Source organism: Prinia subflava, chromosome 18, assembly GCF_021018805.1.
Source record: "Prinia subflava isolate CZ2003 ecotype Zambia chromosome 18, Cam_Psub_1.2, whole genome shotgun sequence".
NCBI classification, from domain to species: Eukaryota; Metazoa; Chordata; class Aves; order Passeriformes; family Cisticolidae; genus Prinia; species Prinia subflava.
In genome coordinates this window covers 1,432,767-1,456,499 of record NC_086264.1, presented here as the reverse complement: position 1 = coordinate 1,456,499, position 23,733 = coordinate 1,432,767, and positions in this window count along the sequence as shown.

The following is a 23,733-nucleotide window of genomic DNA, read 5'->3' as shown; positions in this document are numbered from 1 at the left end:
TTGGCCCAGGCTCCTTCCTCCTGCCTGAGTCAATTGCACCTAAATTAAATTGTGCTCCTCTGTTCTCCTTGTCTCCTCTCACAGCCTTTCATCAAACAGGCATTTAAAATAAGCATTTCCTTCCCCATCCCTTGCTAACGTTGTCAGCCCAGGGTGAGGGTGGGCTCAGAGAGGGAAAAGCCCGGAGCGGGGTCCCAAGGCTGCCCATTCCTCTGGAACCTGATGCTTTATTTCAGCAGCTCCTCTGGGCCCACTCTTCCAAAGCTTTACATTTCTAGCCAGCTCACAGGCTCCAGTTTCAACATTTTCTTTACGGTAACTCCTGGCTGCACCAAGCCAAAAGTACATATTTTTCAGCATAGATAAATCCCTTTCACTCACATCTGAGAATAAGAGAAATAATGAGCATTCACTACATCTTATGATCAGCATGGACAGAAAGAAGGCAGCCAAGGCAATAAATTCCATGGGAAAGGCTTCTCCCAGGTGACCAGCAGGAAGTAAATGAATGAAGGTACATATGTTAGGCGAGGCAGAGTCCACAGCAAGACATGTGTAGAAGGGAGGGAGAGAATAAATCTTTCCCTTATTCTCGGTGGAACTGTATTAATCTTGCCTCAATTAGGCTTTTCTTACCTATTCCTTTTCTCCAGTGGGCAAGCAAATAAAATCCATGTGAAGGATGGAAAGAGGAGAGCCACAGCTGAGGCAGGATGTTTCCTCTGGATGTCTGGAAAGAACCAGCTCCCATTTTCACTGCCCTGGGGTACAGAGTGTGCCTCATGAACAGTAACAGAGAGACAACATCACCTCCTATGGCCAGGCTGCTGCTGCACTCCTACACACAGAGAAATTCCTGTCCTCAGCTGTGTGGGAAGGGGGGATTGGAGGGACCTTCATAGCATAACCTTCAGATGTGACAGTGTTGAGGCACGTTAATCATCTCCTGTGAGCTACTGACACAGCACGCAGAAACAGGCACAGAAATTATTCACAGCTTTCTCACCCAAAGCCTGCTCACGTTTGCTGAAAGCACAATCTGCTGCAGTCAGCGAGATCTCCCTCCTTTGTTTCTGCCCCAAAAAAGAGTACTTCTCTCTTCATCTGCCTATCCATTGTCTTGTGGTGTGCCATAGCACCACCAATCCCTATGACTGTGTTAATAGAACATTCCCACCAGGCAGGACCCAGCCAGCACTTTCCTTCCTCATCATCATCCTCCTCGTCCCCAGGCAAAGTCTACCAGCCCTGGCTGACCCCGTTCCAGCTTTTCCTTCTGCCTTGGTTTGCCATTCCCACAGCCCTTCCTCATCAGAGCTCTGCAGTGGTGCCAGCCTTCTCCTCGTCCCCCTGCCTGGCAAACCCTTCCCAGCCCCAGCACTGCCCCGCCCAGCTCTGCCCCGAGCCCTGCTCTGGTTCCCGGGGCCAGCCCGGCAGGAGCTCGGGGCTGACCTTCCCGAGGTCCCTCCCTTGGGCAGTGCCTGTGACTCACTCACAACAAGTCGCCCGTACCGTGGAACATCTGGGCCTGGTTTTGATTTTCCCCTTCCTCTGTGAAGTTGTCAAGTCAGCTTTGGGATGTTTTGTCTGAACTTGATCCTTATAAAGTTGATGTAATTAGGCTGGGAAATCCTTTCCAATTCCATCTTTTGGGGGATAACCCCCTGTTGCTGTATGCTATTTCCTCACTGGCTGTTTGTGTTAGGAGAACTCTTTTCTTCCTAGTTGTGCCTTGCCTGTAGTTTAGGAACAGATAATCCCCGGGTCATTAACACTTTCTGTGGCCCTGTTGAGCTCCTCTTACCTTGTATTCCTCAGGATTTTTTCCCCTATGTATATTCCCTTGAAAGGTTCCTCCATCTGTTTGGTATTTGAATGCCTCTGTTTCTTGGGGGATGTAGCCCTTTCCACAGAAGGCATTTTCTGTTTTCCCTTTAAAAATGTACCAGATTTGTAAATTGAGGGTAATGATTTATAGCCCAACTGCTCCTAATTCTCTCATTACTAGTCAAAAAAGGACTTCTTCCAAATGTCAGGTAACAGATGGTGAAGAGAAATTTTATTTCCAGTTCTTCCTAGACTAACATTTGAGGTAGCGTGGAAAAAGGGAGGAAAGGGCAGAGCTGGACACAGATTCTAAACATATTTGGTTTTAATCAGCATTTAAAACCTTCTCCTATTTTGGTCAAAATTTCTTACTTTCAAATCCAACTCAGAATTGATCAACTGCTTACTAATTTATAAAGTTCATCTGTTTTTGTTTTTAAGATGTAGCAATGTCACAACACAATCTCTAAGTTTTAAAAACAATAAAAAACCCAAACAAGCTACATTGTAACAAACATATTTGTGTTTTTCTTAGCAACACAGTACTGTTACTACAATTGTAGTGAAGTGGAGATAAACAGCTGAAAAATGCCTATGGGATATTCTTCATAGTCCAGGATTTGATATAAAGTCCAAAAATTTCAATATTAAACATTGAACCATGTAAAAGGCCACTAGTACTTAAATTCTAGCTGTACTAAAGGACATGTATTTTTGTCTGTTTTAGATTATTGCCTGGCTGGTGATTCTCATCCACTGTGAAATCTTTATAACCAACTTCAAAATTTTCAGTTTTTAACAAGATCTCTTTTGATCTTCTTTGGAATTTTATTTCAATATATACTGAGTAGTTGTTAGTTATTGGCCATTTATTACTTTTTTTGATCTTGAAATTAGCTATATATTTTTAGGGGAATTAACTAATTATGATATTACCCATAACAACGTGATCATATAGTGGAAGGGTCTTAATGCACATATCTTTCTGTCACAAAAAATGATTGTATGTAGACAAAAAGAAGAAGAAAATTCTGAAGAAAGCCCTACCTAAGAAATTCACATTAGTGCCATGTTAGGAGCCACAGGATTCCCAGAGTACCTGAAATTCCCGGGAAAGCTGTGAGCCAAGAGTGGCTCGGTTCTTCATCTGCCTCTCCTGATGCATTAACTGAGCTGTTGTGTTTAGGGAATGAGGAAAATGTTTGATTTGGAGTTAGTGCTGGAGACTTTTGTGTGTGTTCTCGTTTTTACAGCAAAACTCTCTTGTGACTTTGAGGCACCCATTTCTGCCTGTTTCCAATGCATATTCCTCAGGAGGAGAGAAAATGTTCTGTCTCATTTTTGGGCAAACCATGGCAGTATCTCCTTCCCATTAGCGTCAGTGTCAATCCCTTCTTTGCTCCCTGGATGGGAAAGATTTAAAATTCGTTTAGTAATTGAAACAACAGCAGCAATTTTTCACCTTTGTCAGCTGCCTCAGCACCTCTCTGGGGATGAAGCCAGGGATGTCCTCCTCAGGAGCTCAGGCAGCACCATCCCCCAGCAGACCCTGAGGACTGCACAGCCACACAAACACAAACGAGGCCCCTCACGAAGGGCAGCTGCAGCTGGGGTTTGCTCATCCTTGCTCGACTCAGGCTCCTGCAGGCACTCAGAGCTCTCTAAAAGCCCTGGATTCCACGGGCAGTGCTCGTGCCATCTCCCTGGCACAGACAAAAGGCTCTGGAGGGGAGGCCAGCCCTGAACAACCATTTCATGGCATCATCTTCTACAGAGGAGATCTGTGACCAAAAAGGGAATGATCTCCTGTCTGCCTGAAGGCAGGCAAAACCAGCAGGACTGAATAAAGCAAATGAGACTGCTGTGAAATCCATGGCCTGAATGGTGTGTGCACTGCTCTTGGTGGCAATGGGGAATTCCGTTTCTAGCATTTGGCACATAACTGGGGAGGAGCTGTGGTGTTGTGTTTTGTCAGTGTTTATGGGCTGGGGCAAAGCTGAAGGTGTGCTAGAGAGCAGTGGGTAAATACAGAGATATGAGTTGGGTTTGTTGGTTTGGTTTGTTGGGGGTTTTTTTCTGAAAACTCAGGTTTTAGAGCTGCTCCTGTGCTGGGTGAGAACCTGACTCACAAGCCCAGTGTTTGTTACCAGCACAGTCCTGATGCAAATGCTGCTCACCCTGCGTGGTGAAACAACCGAAACTGTGGAACTGTGGAATCACTGGGGCTGCAAAAGACCTGTGAGAGCATCGAGTCCAGCTTTGGCCAAAGACAGCCACGGCCAGGAACCCACTGAATCAGAGGTATATTCTCAATTGGGAATTTACCATGGATATCTGACTTGAGGAAAACAGATGAACATACCTTCTGTTCATTTTGGTGATACAGATAAATATAAAACTCAGGGGGAAAAAAATTGTTCTTTGAGGTTGTATACAGTGCTAATAAATAAAAAATTAAATCAGATTATAAACACCAGATCCTCACATAATGAAATTCACTTTCCTCCCATTGATTTAAGCAAGTATTAAACTGATTTAAAGGCAGCTGTGTCAACTTCTATCCCCAAGGGGTTTGGTTCTGAATATCTAAGAACTTGAGTTCTTCAAGTCTTTTATATTTATCACTCCCATGGTGCACAGAGAGGCTGATCATGTCTCAGCAAAGTAGAGTTTGCCAGACAAGTAAACAAAACCCAGATCCCTCTCCACAGGACTCTGGTTTAGATCATTCCATGTGGGGACACATATGGGTAGGGAAGTACATGTTTTTCATATATTTATATTAAAAATATTGAAATAAATATATATTTTATATGTATGTGGAAATAAAAAAATTATATTGATCACATAGAAAACTTCTTACATTATATATATAAAATATTAAAACGAAAATTACCAATTCCTTCTGGCCTGATCCTCTGCCTTGTCTTTGCTCCCTCACATGTATTCATCCATCCCTCACGCTGGCCTGCCCCTGAAGGACCAAGGTCTGTGAGCAGAGAGAGAGTAACTTCTCTAAATCTCAAATTACAATAATCCAGGATTTAAGAAGCAAAATGGTGCCATTACTGCAGATAATTGTAACTCTGGAGAAATAGGTCAGAGCTGCAGTTCATCTCACCACTGCTACCAACAAACGAGGTCACGATTTGCTTCCTTTTACTGCGCTGCTGCTTTCCAGAGAAGAGTTTATTGTTCTGTATTGATAGAGGCAATGCCACACGAGGAAGCAGCACAACACCAGGAGAGAGAAGAGCAGGAATTAAATCTCAGGTCTGTGAGGCCTTGGGTATCCAGTCCCACACAACACAGGCACAAGTCAAGGCTCTTTTCAGTATTTCTTTTGCAACACCGTTCCCATTCAGTTGCACACAATGTGCAAATGCAAAGGTATTTTCCAAATACCCTCAGTGGAAAGGATGAACACGCAGGCTCTTCTCCCTCCTGGAATGTGCATGCTCTGGGTGCTTCCTAGAGAGAAGCTGTCTCTGCAGAACAGCTTCATTATTATTATTTTCAACAGAAAATAAGAATCCCAGCATTTTCTGTAATTGCTTTTGCGCAATGTAGTCATTCAAGGAAGAATTTCTGCAGCTGGTAAAGGCAGTGTGACTACAAAAAACCCCAGCCTCCCTATAAATTCTCTGTGATCCCCGAGGAAACCTCAGGAAAGAGGCCATTGCTATGCAGAATTGCATGGTTCCCTGAAGGATACTGCACTTCCACAAATCCTCCCCTGAAGAGATTAAGCTTTTCAACAGTTTGTGCTCAAATACAATTAATTCTGATGGCCCCTGCATATTGCAAGTCTAATGTTTAGTTTTGCTATCAGTTACCACATGAGACTCTGCCTGGGTCACTACTCCGTGAGCTGCTGTGGCTTTACTTACACTGAGCCATCTCCATCCTCTCTATAAATCAGGAATTTGGAGCACAATGGTCTCCCTGAACCAGCTCAAGTGTAAAGGAACAGTAATAATAATAAATAAACAGTAAGTTAATGCTTTTGCTGTCAAGTATTAGGAGCATGGAACAAATTAATGGGTACCTCTCCTGTTCTACATCCTGACATAGAAGTTCAATTTTGGTTCAAATAATAGATGTTGAGGTGAATAATAAGACTTGTGTGCAGGTGAGCCTCTGGTACAGCTTGTGTGCAGTAATTTTCTAATTAATGCAGTTTGTTAATGGCAAGTATTTGTATAGGTGTTGGTATTTAGGTAATTACTCACCATCTGTAAAAATCCAAGCAGTTTGCTCTAGGAGAGAGCTGTTAATGCTTTCCTGATTAAGAAAGGTTACCCTATCAGGAACCCTGACAGTTTGCAGTCAAGCTTTTTTTAAGTTTTCTGCTTTGCTATTCACCTCAATATATACATCATCTATGAAATATTTACAGAGGAAACCACTTCAAACAATGAAATATAAATGAGTCCGATGCATTTCTCTGCCAGGTTTTACCCAGAGCGGTTTTTGGGGGTTTCTGCAGGGACAGGATTGCCTAATGAATCTGGCCAAGTGGAATCAATATGAGAGTAATTAATTTAACTCTGTCTTGCTATTTTTCAAAGTGACAGATTTATGATGGGCCATGAAAGAAACATGAAGCATTACCATTTCCCACTGCTGGGGCAGAGTGGGTAGATAAAGATAACGGGAGCTCCTTACATGGCACAGGGCTCTGCAGCTGGGAGGAGAGCTCTGAGCTCAAGGGACGGTAGAGGGGACAGGAGGAGCTGGGATAGCAGGGATGAGGGGACAGGAGGAGCTGGGATAGCAGGGATGAGGGGACAGGAGGAGCTGGGATAGCAGGGACCAGGGGACAGGAGGAGCTGGGATAGCAGGGACCAGGGGACAGGAGGAGCTGGGATAGCAGGGACCAGGGGACAGGAGGGGCTGGGATAGCAGGGACCAGGGGACAGGAGGAGCTGGGATAGCAGGGACCAGGGGACAGGAGGAGCTGGGATAGCAGGGATGAGGGGACAGGAGGAGCTGGGATAGCAGGGACCAGGGGACAGGAGGAGCTGGGATAGCAGGGACCAGGGGACAGGAGGAGCTGGGATAGCAGGGACCAGGGGACAGGAGGGGCTGGGATAGCAGGGACCAGGGGACAGGAGGAGCTGGGATAGCAGGGACCAGGGGACAGGAGGAGCTGGGATAGCAGGGACCAGGGGACAGGAGGAGCTGGGATAGCAGGGACCAGGGGACAGGAGGGGCTGGGATAGCAGGGACCAGGGGACAGGAGGAGCTGGGATAGCAGGGACCAGGGGACAGGAGGAGCTGGGATAGCAGGGATGAGGGGACAGGAGGAGCTGGGATAGCAGGGACCAGGGGACAGGAGGAGCTGGGATAGCAGGGACCAGGGGACAGGAGGAGCTGGGATAGCAGGGACCAGGGGACAGGAGGGGCTGGGATAGCAGGGACCAGGGGACAGGAGGAGCTGGGATAGCAGGGACCAGGGGACAGGAGGAGCTGGGATAGCAGGGACCAGGGGACAGGAGGAGCTGGGATAGCAGGGACCAGGGCACAGGAGGAGCTGGGATAGCAGGGACCAGGGGACAGGAGGAGCTGGGATAGCACCAGGGGACAGGAGGAGCTGGGATAGCAGGGATGAGGGGACAGGAGGAGCTGGGATAGCAGGGACCAGGGGACAGGAGGAGCTGGGATAGCAGGGATGAGGGGACAGGAGGAGCTGGGATAGCAGGGACCAGGGGACAGGAGGAGCTGGGATAGCAGGGACAAGGGGACAGGAGGAGCTGGGATAGCAGGGATGAGGGGACAGGAGGAGCTGGGATAGCAGGCCAGCAGGCTTGGCTGTCTGGTGGCCTGCAGCCATTCCAGGGACCACCACCAAAGGAGAGCTGGCACCCAGAACAACCACAGCACCCGGGGCACAGCCCCACCACAGGCAGTGACTTTAGAGCACACAACCACAGAACAAGCACACACTGTGCACTGTGCCTAATGCAGTTCTTACAGTCATCTTTACCTGACCCACTTATCACCCATTTGAATTGCTGCACTTGGAAAGAATAATTACTGTCCCAAAAGCCATGAATTTGTTTTCTCTTTTATTATTTTCCCCCCAGATATCCTGCTCTTCATTCTCTCCTTTCTTTTTAATGTAAAAGGACTCTAACAGCCATATCAGCTGCTGAAATAGAGAAACCAAAGCAATAAAAACATTTAAGCCACCACTTGTATATTCATTCTCTTTCTTTTTGCATTAATCTTAACTATAAATATTTTTGAATGTTGTCTCTGTGGCTACATGCAGAAGCTGCCTTTAGCTTCAGGCTTTAACAGCTTGTCACCAATACAGTGAAAACCAGAAAGCCTAAGAAGCCCTGACAATTCACATCAACTCAAAAGCTGTTCCACTGACATTTGATAAGAGATCGTTGCAGTAGCAATATTTGGAACTTCAGGAACTAAACAAGAGCTTGATTCTCATTCTATGGATAAAATGTACAATAATCACTCTGCTAAAAGAGTGCAAAGTAGGAAACTGAGTGTATATGTGTTATACTTTTCTTTAGTATTAGTTTCCCCTCTCCTTGGGCAAACTAGTGGAAGTATTAAAGCTCGTGACCAACAATGGTAGTTTCAATTTAGACCACTTCAGTTTGGTGAGCACTTTCAATCTTAAGTACACGCTCCAGCAATTCCAGCAATACAAAATACTTTCCTCTAAAGCTGCCCAGAATAATACAGGATTTGAGCTCTCTTAACTCTTACTCTCCAAAGTCCAAGGGGAAAATATTATTGCATGCTGAGAGTCCTTACAGCCATTTCTGCCAAGCGATGGAAGCCCCGTAGCTTTACTGATGAGCAGTACCGGAGGTGTGGAGGGTTTTGTGGTGGGTGTGCCTCTGTGCAGCCCGTGTGGGTGACAGTGTCACCCTGCAGCAGCTGTACCTGCTCCAGGGCCTCCTCGGGAGCTCTGTCTGTCCCAGAGGCTGCCCGTGCTGGCAGTGGGTGACACGGCTTTGCAAGGCAGCAGCAGAGCCTGCTCCTGGGAGGGCTGAGGCACTGCTGGGGAGGAGCAGTGGAATCTTTCAAAGACGTAGAGCTGCAGCTTGAACACGTGTGGACACTGAACAGAAATCTCCTCACGTTTCAGTAAAGCAGAATCAGAGTTTGCAACCCAGTGAGTGCCTCTACATCTCACCTGCCTGGAAATTTCTCAGGGTCTCAATGGGATAGGCCAACACTTTCCAAGGGTTTCTCCTACTGAGAATGAGTGACTGTTGAAAAACATCACCACTCCCAAGTAACATCTCCCACACCTTCCCAGGAACAACACCCTTGATTATATGCACTGTATGAAAACAATATCAGAACACACTTACCATAGGAGGTGGAGGAGAACGCAGGGCAACTTTTGCCTGTCCCATCTCATTCCCTTGGCTATTGCACTCCACACCACCAAATCCTGAGGAGCTGCTCGGGGCTGTTGCTGCATTCAGCTGCTGCTTTCACGCTGTACCTGGACTCTCCTTGCCCCCACACTGCCAAGCCTCTGCTTTAGCCCTGGAGTGGGAAGTCAGGGCCAGAGCAGCATCACTAACAGGAGATACAGGGTGCCCACACCAAGCACTGGTCCCATTCACACCTTCCTGCCAGTCCCCAAGTCACAGCAAAATAAATGTACAGAACAAACCTTTTCTGGAGCTACAAGGGCACTGCCAGGCAGCATTTCACCTGGGTGTGATTTGGTACAATCACTGCTCACAAATCAAGCAGGACAGGTACATCCATGCAAAGTGATCGTAATTGGACTCAAGCAGTCTCTCAGAACAAAAGTAAATTATCTGGGTACATGGAAATAAGTCCTGAGGTACCCTTCACCTCCACACAGCTCTGCTTCCATGGCCCACTGCTTGATTCACAGTTTTCAGTCCTTACACCATTACTTTCCATTTTCTGCATGGATTATTTCTTTTACATCCAAAAAAAAAAGGGCAATGGAAAAAGAATAAAAGTAATACCCTAGCAAAAGATGAAACCATATGTTCCTTCTTTGTGATGTTAAATCCACTCCGGGAGCTAAAAAGGTTATTTGGTCTCTTTTATCTTGAATGTGTTGAGTAAATGATATCTCTGTCCAATCACTTAAGTGATTTTCATACTTCACTGATACCTGACAAGGAGCTTTACTGGGGTCTCTGCAAAATGTGCAGCTGTGAAAAAAGCATCAGCAAGAGAGTAGGATGTGTGAGAAATAAGTGAATAAATAAGACCCAAGTTGTGATTCCTGCACGAGACACGAGTACTCAGCCCTCTGCAGCCAGGGTGTGTGCCAAAGCAGGTGGATTGAGATTTTTTGTAAGTTTTGTAAGTTGAGCAATAGGGCACAATTCAGAGATTTCAAATTTATGAATAAAAACCTGTAAGGAAAGCTACTATTTACCACAAAAGCTGACTCTTGGTCGTGTGTGTGTCTGTGCATTATGGTACAAGAAATAATTTTCTTTGAATGCTGACATTTTTACAGAACTTTCTTTTACCATGTGCTAACTTTACTTACTACAAACATAGCATGTGTGTCACCTGTTTTTTTGGAAGATAATATAAAAACTGGGAAAAAATGTACACTCCTTTTTCCCAGTGTTTTCCCCAGAGCTCTCTTTAGCTCGCTGTATTATTTCCTGAACAGTGAATAAATACTATTGCATAGCTGTCTCTGAACTGTCATCTGCTTCTACTTTAGTCATCCTGGAAGACTTGGGAGCTGAATTTAATTCCCAATTCAACTGGTAACTTATAACATGCAGATCAGATAAGTGACAAAAAGAAAAGGTCAGGACAATCAGAAAAAATTTTAAAGAGGATCATTTAGTGCAATCAAGTATTTGTTAATACTCTGCCCTTCTACATAATTACTATATTCTGTTTATAAGTCATTTATTGCAAGAAAATGGTATCTCCTATTTCTGATATACCCTTAGAATATTAAAATATTGTAAATAATAAATACCTTAAGATATTAAATATAAAATACCCTAGAGTATTTCCTTAGGTTTAATATATTTGGGAATGTTATGTCAGAAGCATATTAATTGACTTTTATTCCAGTTTTTCTCCATTCTGAAATTTTACTCAACAATTAATCTGCTTCAAGAAATTTGTGCTGTTCCAATAGTGCATAATAGAAAATAATAAGTCAGAGTTCCGCATAAAAATTATGAACAAAATTGCTGACAAATTCTTTCCTGCCACACCTCAATGTCCCCATGTGTCCACAAACACCCCTGCTATACAGGCACTTTTTGAACTTTACAAGACCCCTGTGATGGTTTCACCTAAATCAACACCAGTGGGTTAAATAGCGAGTTCAGGGTTACATGGTTATGCCAGGATTAGAAAAAAATATCTGTCATTTCCAGCAGAGAAATGAGCAAATTCAGTGAGACCAATAAATAAATAGCACCTGTACTGCCTAAAAGCAAAATAATTCTGAAAGTAACAGGCCTAAAAAGTGCCCGCTGTGTTGCAGACTTGAAGGCAAAGTGCGACGGAAGCCCTGGAGCAGGGCAGGATGGCAGCGCACGGCCCCGGCCGCGTGGCCTGTGTCACCCTCCCTGCAGACACTGGGGAGCCGCAGGGCTGCAGCCCGGCCCAGCCAGGCCAAAGCTGAGTTCTGCACCCCCTGGGCCACGCTCGGGTAAAATCAGCACTGCTGAGCTGCCCCTGCTCCCTGGACAGCGGGGGCAGCTGCAGAGAGGCCTCTCTGTGCTCATGGCAAAGTCACCATGGCTGGGCCTGTCCCAGCCTCGCGGCTGCTCCGTGAGGGAGAACCTCTGGCCAAAACGGGGTGCTGGGGCCCTTCACAGACATTTCAGATGAGGTGATATTCGAGACCCTGCTCCAGTGACAGAAAATGTGTGGACAGATGCCGTGCAGTATTGCTGGGCAGCTCAGGGGCTGCCTGCGTTTTCACAGGACCACGGAACAGTTTGGGTGCAGGGGACCTTACAGACCATCCAACCCCCACCCACAGCTTCCACGGGACCAGGCTGCCCCAGTCCCCATCCAAATGGCCTTGGGCATTTCCAGGGACGTGTCCTGGGTAGCTGCGGCTCTGCTGAGGGGAAGTGTTTGGATGTGCTCTGAGTGTGCCTGCAGCTGTGAAACGTGGATGGCAGCGCTGCTGGAACCAACTCTCTCCTGAGGTTTCCTGTACTCCCTGCTAGCAGTACTGCCAGGAATATTCCTCAGACAGCTTTTTTGCAGTGACTTGGAATTTCACACTTTAGATGAAAGCAATTCAAAAGCAAATTGACAAGCAGAGCTTAAAAGAAATAAGAGTATTTTGGGTTAGTTGTGTCAGATTGAAGAAATGAGCAGGCTTAAAGGGAGAGATTCCTTCTTCTGGAATCCAGAATGCATCTTACGGATCCAGAATGTCTCTGGATCTCTGCCTACAACTGGAAACAACTCAAGTAGTACAGTAGCATAGCTGGCTTTCCATGTTTTGAAAAAGCACTGTCCTCTCTTAGCCTGGGGAAATGAAGATGTGTAAGGAATTATCCTCTGTAAGAACTCCACATCTGACACTGTATCTTGTTTTCCCCACAAAACCCCAGGCAGGAGAAAGCTCAGCTCCCCACAGCCTGTGAGAAAGGTCGCTGGTCTCTGGAGAGGCTCCCAAAGCAGCCTCCAGTCCGTGTGTGTGATGCCTCACATGAGAACTGTTTCCATCTCCAGCTTCCCCCAGGACATCTGTTTCACTTCTGGCTTTTTTTGCCCAAATCACCTCTTTGTCAGCAGCTGGAAAACAAGGAGCTGTGTTGGAGTGGCCCCTGGAACTGCTCCCGAGCGCTCGCATGTGCCTCACGCCAAAGAGCTGCAGTGCTTGGGTTTCATGTGGAATATTGCCTGTGGTGTCCCCACGGGCACAGCTCCCAAGCCCTGCAGATTTAGTGAGCCTGAGCACACTTCTTGCATCCCCAGCTGGAGCCTGGAACAAATATTCCAAGCTTCATTTCCCAAGGCTGGTATGTAGAGAGGGCCTAACACGAGCCATCAACGCCCACAGGTCCCTGATTTAGGAGGATTTATGGATGGAAAAGTAGAGGTGCCCAAAGTCCAGGGTCAGGAGCTGTATTACAACTATTTGTGTTACTATGAGAGTAACCTTGCTAACATTGTATCATAACAGTCACAAGTGTCTTGGATTGTCTTCTGTTGCCTAAATATCTGGTTTTGTACTAAATATACACATAGACAGTGATTGAGAAAACATTAGTCACCTGCTCCTATAAAAATCCACACTAATGCTTCTGTTGTTTGGAGTTCTTAATTCAAAACTGGATGAAGGATCAATGTATTTCCTGCTCTGTAAACCAATTCTATCTGTATTTTTTCCCAGAGGGTGAGTGTGTAAAGCCAGAGCCTTCATTTGAGGGGAACTGTCATTATCTTCCATCTCCTGCTTCTATATTATTCTACATTTCACAGCCCAGAAACTCTTAAGTCCAGCTGAACCATCCTTGGAGCATCTTCCCTTATTCCAAGGGCGGATTATTGTTCTCCCAGGGGTGCAGAGAGCTGGTACCAGATTCAGTCCCACCTTTTGTCTCATTCTTCTCAGATGCCTGCTCTTCATAGGAGCTGCTGCTAAACTTCCCTACGAGGAATGCTGGAGGAAGAAGTCTCAGCCACAGTATTCGTGGTGAATATGAAAAGAAATATTGTATTGTTCAGGGAAGAACGCAGCTTGTGGGGCAATGAGAATAAATCAGAGTGAATCATTTTCACTCACTGAACTTAGTACAGAGATGGGAGGAAAAGGGGGAGTGTAAAGATACTTCTGTGTCTCATTCTATAAAGCAATAGCCAAACCTTCTCAGGACTCCTTTAGAAGCTGTATGAAGCACTTAATGCAGGTACATTTTCTGTACAAGCACTCAGCAGAGCAAAATTATCCAGGAAGAAAACCCATGGGCTGCTTTAACAGTGGCAGAAAGGCCACTAACTGTGTCCCCAGCTGCCACATCTACACAGCTTTTAAACCCCTCCAGTGATGGTCACTCAAACCAAGCCATGAGAATGTCTGAATAAAGTTTTGATAAAAGTTACTCTGGTCATTCTGGAGAAAAAGCACCGTCAAGAAGGTCAAAGGGCAGCCTGGCACCCTTCTAAACTGGAAATCCTTGGAAGAGAATGATCCTGACAGCTGGCAAGCACCGAGAGCTGAGCAGGAGGGGCGGCAGCTGGACGTGGCAGGGGTAAAAGCTGGAGGGCAGAGCAGCTCATACCCCAGGATTCCAGTGAGTGTTGAACGCCTGCCTGGCTCTGTGGCTCTGGGGTGAAGCAGTACCTGCAGCTGTCTCTGCAGAGCTCAGCTAACAGTGTGTACCCACGTCCATGCTGCACTGACTCATCCCCACGCCGTGCTGCTGCAAGCTGGCCTCTGCTGGGGAGGAAAGCTTGGCAGGAAAAGGCTCCTCTCTTGCTCGAGGTCTTTGTGCCGACTAGCAAGGGCCAAGTTCCCCAGCAGGGCTGGAAAAGGTGCCAGGGCGCGTAACTCAGTGAGCTTTTATTTTCTTTCTTGGTCACAAAAAGGAGGTGCTGCCCTGCACTGCACAAGATGTGAATATCTCCCCTTTACCTACCAGGAAAAAGGAAGAGCTCCAGAGAGAACCTCACAAAGGACTCCCCTGACACCCAGCCCAGAGTGCTCTGTGTCCTCCTTCCTGCCCCCCATTTAATGTAAAATAAAGAGAATGACTTCACCCTTTCTTTGGAAAAAACCCATAAACTACACAGCGTTTTAATGACAAATCCGTACTGAGATGAGTAATGCCTTGTCGGAGAGCAGCACCTGGACTAGGAGTTTTCTGTGTTTGGTCTCAATCTATGCACACCTTCATGGGGAACATAAAGAATGATCTGAGGGCTAGACCTGGAAACCAGAACTAGAAAAACAATTAAAAAGAGGGTGCACACTTCCAACATGCTGGGTAATTAAACATTGGAACAATTCAGCAAGATTGGGGCGGACTTCCCATATGGTTTAACATGTTTGTACTTAGACTGCTTCATAACACTGCATCTGTAGCACATTTATGAACACGGTTTGGTAACACAGATTTTTGCTTCAACTTGCAGCAAGAGCATAAATAGATTTAAAGTCATTAACAGGAAGGCTAATAGAAAAAAATGAATCACACCATAAGCCCCGGTGGTGATCCCACCCACCCTTCAGACAACACAGGGAGAGTTCAACCAATCTGCAAAAGGGCAGACTGGGACAGAAAAGAAAAATAATATTCATAAGAGATTTATAATTAAAGCCCAAGATTCATTTCCGTTGGAAACAGATGGCCAGGCAAAGGCATTGGGGATAATTTAGCTAAAGCCAGTGCTTCAACTTGCTAACAAAAGCATGGATTTAATCTTCCATCCAGAGGGTAACCTGTTTATTGCGTATTACGGATCAGGAAACATCCGCATTGCCTAAAAACTGACACACACACAGGGCCAGTGCACAGCCAGCACTGCTGGGAACAGCCCTGCTGCTTCCAAGGAAAATAAATTCACACTGCAAGGGAACAGAACAACCAACAAGACTGGGTAAATTCCAGGGAAGACTGAGAGACTGAGGGCTGGGTGAATCAGGAGAAACCTAACGAGGTGAGAGTGGGTGGGAGATGCTAAAGATGGCACGGTGAGAAAATGCATTCTATGGACAATAAAAGGTTTTGTTTCCTTTGTTTCTTTAAGGTAAACTAAGGTTACAGTGTTGCAGGATAAATTTCAGCACCAGAAACACACTTCCATACCTTGCCAAGTCTTCTGTCTTGGGAGACAAATACAGAAGAGAGGTTCTGACATGGCTTTTCCACTGGGAATACAAGAAAAGTGTTGCTAACTACACCAGAACTGGCTTTCCTTCCATCCAGCCTCCCTGTAATGAACAATCTTGGTTTACTGCTGTCACCTACCTCAATAATTCCCCAAATGCCCCTTTTTGTGCCAGTGTGTCTCTCACCTGGACCTGTGCACAGCAGGAGCTATAAACTCTCAGACCTGCTCTACTCTCATCTTCAAGCTGTTAATGTTTCAGCAGTACTGACCCCTTGCACTTCAACTCTACCTCTGTTTATCTGTTCTGAAAGTACTTGGTGAAAAAAAGGGTAAAAAAAAGATAATTGGGGAAATACTATCACTAGTCAATTATCAACTGAATAGTTGTGGAATTAGAAGAGAGGCTGAGTGAATTCAGCAGGGACAAACCAGCACGTTGCACTTGGAACCAGGAAAACCAGAATGAAGATTAGCCCATAACTGTGGAAATGGAGCAGCTATTTTATGGCACTGATTATTCACCTCTAAGATCTTCAACACATTCTGCTGGGAAATGCAACCATTAAGCACTCCTGCTACGCCTGAGACCCTGAGGACTGGTATCTGAATAAATACAATATCTCTATAGCTGAATAAATACAATATCTCTGTATCTGAATAAATACAATATCTCTGATTTCAACTGGGGGGAATTAAACAGAGCCTACCCTCTGGAATCAGGAAATGGGCCAGAGTGACTTTTCAAAATATAACCCTCAGAGAAGGACAGGTGTATTTTTCCTGAATTAGACATTATAGGCATGGCTGCTGTGAGCATATTATGGGATATAAAATCTAATGAGAAAGTTTATTCTGTATCTTTCTTCTTTTTTACATTTTTCCCTTCGGCTTTCCACAGGAGACTTTTATAAAATGGCTGTAGGGGTTGAGACAGAGAATGAAAATGCTGTGAGAAAACAGTCAATCCTTTTTCTGGGATATTTTCAAACTCGAGTGCTTGGGTTTGTTATGTTGTTTTTTTTTTTTTTTTTTTCTTTCTAAGAATAAACAACACCTAAGGAGTAAAATATTGCCTCACACAGAACAACAAAAACGACTGCAAACTCCACAGCCAGTTCCTTGCCTGGGGGTGCCATCCCAAGCCCAGAGCAGCAGGGGATGCTCTAGGCTCAGTGCAGCCCACAGGGCTTCCTCCTCAGGAGGTCACATTCCTGTCCATCATTTGAAGGGCACTAACACTGGAATATTTTATTTACTTTTGGTGTCTACATTTTCTACAGTCTACTGAAAATCTGGAGAAGGTGGGCAAAAAAACTTCAGCTCCTACTTGGGAACTGGAGAAAATGCCATAAAATGATTAGACTCTAAGGGAGTCAATCTGTTCAGTTTCTAAAAACAATACTCAGGGTTGGAATACAGATGTACAATCATGAGAGGAAAACACCAGGTGCCAAAGGACTCTTTGTGTTGTGGATAAAAATAACATAAAGCTGGAATCTGTAGTCAGACCAAAAATCAAACTACAAAGAAGGCATTTATACCTTTAACTCAGATATTAACAACTGCAAGAGATTTACAATGAGAAGCAATGGATTTTTCATATTTCTCTGGTCTAAATCAGATCTGGAGCTTTTCTTCATGTTAGTTCAAGAAACAGCTACCTTCTAGTTAAACAGAATTTCCTGTGTGAGCAATGAAATGGGAATTGAAGACAAGGACAAGAAATGGCAACCTGAATCCTGTGCCTTTGGGAAGACACTGCGTAAGCAGACAGGACAGTGAGAATGGCCATTGTATGGTTATGAACTGAGCTGAATTTCAGATTATGCTATAGGAAACGCTTCCTGTGTGCCTCTGAGGAACAACCACGGCTCACACAGGAAAGACACGACTCCACCTGGATTTCAAGGACTGTCTCCCAGTACAAGTCCCCATGCTGGCCTCTGGCATGGACGAGAAAGGAACAGACGTCAGTGGGATCTCAGCCTGCTGAGAATTCTCCACAGACTTCAATATAAGCATCCCACCAGTCCAGTCAGGCTGCGGGGTGAGAGAGCCACGGGAAAGACAGACAGGAAGCACAAAGGTACCAGTTCATCTCAACTGGCTCCTCGCCTGGGATCACTGCTGGCTCTTGGCACCCTCACAGGCTGAGAGGCTGCTGGGGAGGGCTCTGCCAGGCTGTGGCTGGGCCAGGGGAGGCAGCACAGTGTGCTCCTCCTCACAAAAAGCAGGCACTCCTTGCTCTTCTCTGCTGCCACTCCACGCAGGGGCTTTCTAAGCAGACTTTCACATCCAATGTTGAAAGCAGAATTAATCAGGCAGCCTTTTTCCTTGCCAAGAGGAGGGAAAAAATCTAGCAGCAGTAAAAATCTCAAAGAAATCACATTTAAAGACAAAAGATGCTGAAATCACCTGGGCTGAAGGCCAGAGCTATGTGCTCCCTCTGTACTTTTTCAAATCCTTCTTTGTGGAGTTCTTTCAAGTTCTCCACAGCCAGACAGTAATAAGAGATCAGTTATTTAGGTGTATTAGAAATGGGTCTGCTAAGAGATTGCTTAGGGGTCACTTGAGAGCCTAAACAATTTGGTAAAGATAAACACCACCAACTCAATATGCTTTTTATCGAAACTAACTATATCCCCTCCATCCAAAGTGACAAAATGTAATGGAATCTGCTGATGAAAACCAAAATAAAACTGGAACCAATTACTGTACAAAAGTATGCTGTGAGAGAAAGACTTCAGAATGTTGCCCAAAGGTAAGACATTACTAGTTATACCCTTCAAGTTTTGCCAGTATTCAGAGCTTTGAAGGTTGTGTTTCTTTGGGAGATTAGATGATGATATATGAAGCATTTCTTACATGACTGTCCCGAAATGCTCCTTTTGAGCAGCACACAATTTCTTCATTCAAAGTCTGACAGCAGTCACAGCTTGGTGCTCCTCATGTTCTCACAGGGCCACGCTTCCCCTCCTCCTCCAGCCTTGTTAAAATCCACAAATGCAGCCTGGTTATCTAAAAGGAATTAGTCTCTTGCTTCGGATTTTGGCAAATCCACACAGATATTCTGTCCCTAGTGATGTCCATTTCCAAACTGCGCCCTGCACACTGCTGATGTAGAACCACCCCTGCACCCAGAGCAAGGCTTTGACTTTTCCTGCACACTGTTCCATGCTGCCTCAGCTTAACTAGCAGAAGCAAGCTGCATTTAATGAGGAATAAATACACCCTTGCCAAGTAATGCTCAAAAGTGATCTTTTGAAGCAAATTTAGGGTACGGCAATAAACGTCATGGCCCGCACTGATTTCAGATGATTAAATACTTGACTTTTACTGAGACACTGATGTTTACACAGAATTATAAAAGAGTATTTTTCAGGCTACATTGGTATGACATTTCAGGACCCTGCTCTCCCCTCATTATGGAAATTCACAATAACAGTTGTTAATCAGTTCTGTTACTTCAGTCACAAGCTAAACTTCAGCAACCTTGCCCGGATTATACCTGAAATGAATGGAATTTATGAAATAACTTTAAGCCATATCATAGATTATACCTTTGTTGCACATTAATTCAAATCCAGATACTTAATTATATCTTCTTTCATGTGGTTATTGGTATTCATATTTGCGGTTATTAGCTTGCTTGGCAGAGAGGAAAACAGGAAGCATAATGCAGGAAAAGAGAGCATTTTTGTATTTTCACATTGGCCTTTGACACAAATCCTCCACTTCATCAAGACCTTGACCTATGATGCACAGAAAGGAAATCATGTACATTATTGAGTACTCCTCTGAACAAAATGGGATGCCAAAGTGGAGCTTGTGTTATTTAACTGCTAAATTAAATCTTATGCTCTTTTTTTTCCCCATGGGAATACACATTCTCTGCCTGTTCTTGGAAAGGAGAATATAAAAGATGGAGAATGGCAAGAGAAATGTTCCTGCTGTCCTGAGACTACAGTTCATTAAATCAATAGCAAACAGGCACACTGTATGTCCTGGTGTCTTTTTCTGAGCTAATGTTTTCTTTTGGACAAATAGACCTAACACTGGTTGTATAATTGTGTCTGTAGTATGAAGTAAACCAGGTTTTATTCACTTTGCCTCAGCGTCGCTGATGAATATTCACTAGGTTTAAAGGCAGATGACAAAAGGAACCTGTGTTAATCTGGGAGTGCTACATATTGAAAACCAACACGTACTTCTTCTAGTGCTTGAGTAGAGTGCACATCAATAGTCAGCAAAAGAAATCTCCTTAGCTGGAAAAACAAAATCCTATAAAACATAATAAAAGTAATTTTCTTTCTTTCTTTCTTTCTTCAGAGATTTCTTGAACTGCATTTGGAGTAGAACCTGGGACATCCAGCACTCCCATTTGCACAAAAGAATACCACTGGGAGGAATTTAGTATCTGACACAGAATGGCAGAGTGGCCCCAGAGCCTGGCACAACACTGAGGGGTGTCCATGGGCTGCCACCAAATGGCGGAGTGACCCAACGGCCTGACACAAAATGGCGGAATGATCCATAGCTTGTCCCAAAATGGCGGCGTGACATGGGCTGACACAAAATGGCGGAGTGACCCATGCCCTTACCCAAAGTGAAACACTGACCTCCCCCAATGCCCTTACACAGACTGGTGCAGTGACCCCACAGTCTGACACACAAGGACACGGTGACCCCACAGCCTGACACACAAGGACACAGTGACCCCACAGCCTGGCACACAAGGACACTGTGACCCCACAGCCTGGCACACAAGGGCGCAGTGACCCCACAGCCTGGCACACAAGGACACTGTGACCCCACAGCCTGGCACACAAGGGTGCAGTGACCCCATAGCCTGACACACAAGGACACAGTGACCCCATAGCCCGACACACAAGGGTGCAGTGACCCCACAGCCTGACACACAAGGACACAGTGACCCCATAGCCCGACACACAAGGACACAGTGACCCCACAGCCTGGCACACAAGGGCGCAGTGACCCCATAGCCCGACACACAAGGGTGCAGTGACCCCACAGCCTGACACACAAGGACACGGTGACCCCACAGCCTGGCACACAAGGACACAGTGACCCCACAGCCTGGCAGACAAGGACACAGTGACCCCACAGCCTGACACACAAGGACACTGTGACCCCACAGTCTGACACACAAGGACACAGTGACCCCACAGCCTGACACACAAGGGTGCAGTGACCCCACAGCCTGGCACACAAGGACACAGTGACCCCACAGCCTGACACACAAGGACACAGTGACCCCACAGCCTGGCACACAAGGACACTGTGACCCCACAGCCTGGCACACAAGGGCGCAGTGACCCCACAGCCTGGCACACAAGGACACTGTGACCCCACAGCCTGGCACACAAGGGTGCAGTGACCCCATAGCCTGACACACAAGGACACAGTGACCCCATAGCCCGACACACAAGGGTGCAGTGACCCCACAGCCTGACACACAAGGACACAGTGACCCCATAGCCCGACACACAAGGACACAGTGACCCCACAGCCTGGCACACAAGGGCGCAGTGACCCCATAGCCCGACACACAAGGGTGCAGTGACCCCACAGCCTGACACACAAGGACACGGTGACCCCACAGCCTGGCACACAAGGACACAGTGACCCCACAGCCTGGCAGACAAGGACACAGTGACCCCACAGCCTGACACACAAGGACACTGTGACCCCACAGTCTGACACACAAGGACACAGTGACCCCACAGCCTGACACACAAGGGTGCAGTGACCCCACAGCCTGGCACACAAGGACACAGTGACCCCACAGCCTGGCACACAAGGACACAGTGACCCCACAGCCTGGCACACAAGGGCGCAGTGACCCCACAGCCTGGCACACAAGGACACAGTGACCCCACAGCCTGGCACACAAGGACACAGTGACCCCACAGCCTGACACACAAGGGCAGTGTTTCCATATCACGACCGTACCCACAATGGCAGAGCGACTGTTCCCCTCCCATCCCTCACCCACACTTGCAGACCCACACCCCACGTTCCCCTGCCCTCCCCCAACATGCCACCCTGTCGCCCTCACCTGAGATGGCGCTGTCTGTCCGTCCGTCTGTCTGTTTGTGTGGCCCCACAGGAGCCCCAGGGGAGCAGGGCAGAGCCCAGCCCCGAGCTGCCAGGGCTGCCCTGCCGTGCATTCAAAGGCCGCTCAGAGCTCGCTGGATCCCAGGCTGTTGCCTACACACCTTTTTCCCTTTTCTTCCTCTTTTTCTTCTACCTTCTACTCACTGTACACCAAACTAAAAACTTCCAGGCAATGCCTTAGTGAGTGCCCTGTTATCTCTGGTTAAATAGAAGTTTGGCTAAGTTGAAGTTTACCAAGTTCAAGTCTGTGAAGTGCTTTTGGGTGGTGTTTAAAATCTGCCAAGTACCTCACTGTGTCCTCATGCTCTAAAGTTTGTGAGTCTGGCTGAGCTTCACAGCCGCCCGGCCATCCCCTCCCACCTCCTGCACGACCCAAGGGATCCCCTCCCACCTCCCAGCATCTCCCACAGGGAAAGACAGTTCTGCTTTACTCACCATTCCTGGCACTGCCCTCCACGCCTCTTTACCTGCAGTGTGGAAGAGTGTTTTGTCTCCAAAGGTATCTCAAACCAAGTAACAACAACACAACAAAATAACAACAATAACGATATTATTGGTAATGAAACTTTAAAAGTCACTGATGATGTTCAAATTATCTTACCATTAGAAAACTATTTGTGAAGAGCTTTAAAATAAAATGGAGAAAACCTGGAAAAGACAGCACTCCACTGAAGAACAGGCTGGTTCCCTGAAGGTGTGGTTGTCACTAGGACTAGATCAGGGTTAGTATCCAACTGCCTTTTCCTTGTGCCCACACAGTGCAGAGAAAGCTTGGGACAACTTTAAAAGTCAGAAGTAAATGGTCCCCACTGCCTGCCCCCTACCCAGCCTTTCTCCAAGACTCCTTTTCAGTGTTCAGCTATCAAACCTTCCCCGAGACTGGGCATGTAACATATCTGCAGATGTAAATAAGATGTGAAGTCCAGCTGGGGGAGTGTATGAGCTACTGAGAGCTCAGCAGACAGAGCGGGGTTTGGGAGCTGCATCCCCATGAACCAGGCACCTCTGTGCTGCTGCACTGAGCAAACAAGTGCTGGGGGGAGCAGACACGGGATCTTCACATCAGGAGCATTTCAGCCAGTGTTCAGGAATGCAGCTAAACTGTGGCTATTTTCCACCCCACTCTAAAGCCAACTTTTGTCCTCTACTAGATCAAAATATCAAACTCATTGGAAATGTACTCCCACTGTGTCCTCTATGAACACTTACTCTTGTGGAACACTTATTTAACACACACAGAACTGATCCGCTGTTCTGCCTTGCACTGGTTACTCTCAAGGACTCTCATTCTGCCTGAGAGAGAACAGATAGAAGTAATTATAGAATAAAATGTCGTCAGAGAATAATGTTCCCTGGCTGCTTTGGTCCAATGAAAGCCAAAGCCACCATAAAACTTTCAGGGAAAGGGCAATAATTAATTCTAAGAGGATAACATTTTATAACACAGCCTTGCTGTTATTATGCCAAAATAAATTAAAATATCTTAGTCTCTCTGTATATAGTTTAACTTATACACCTAATTTTTGCCTTTTAAAAATTACCTTGGAAAATTAAATGTATCTTCTCACAAATATGAATATTATAGATCACATTTTGGAGGACAATATCTCAATATGTTATTATCATTTCTTTTAAGGTCATCAGTGATACATCTAAATAAAATTAGAGGATTCAGAGAACATCTGAGTGCCTGATTACTCACTGGATAGTGTGGATATGAAGAAAAGCTAAACAGATTTCTAAGGAATTAATTAGTCATCTTAAGGACCACACAGCACGAAAAATAATGGCAACAATATTAAACTCTTATGCAGATACACACCATCCTTTTATAATTATTATTTACACGCAATTCTCCAAGTCCATTTCTGTGTCCTCCCCAGTATACTCATTACAGAACTCTAAGAGCTGCCTGACTTGTGTCTGTATTTTGTTAATGGCAGCTTTATTCTG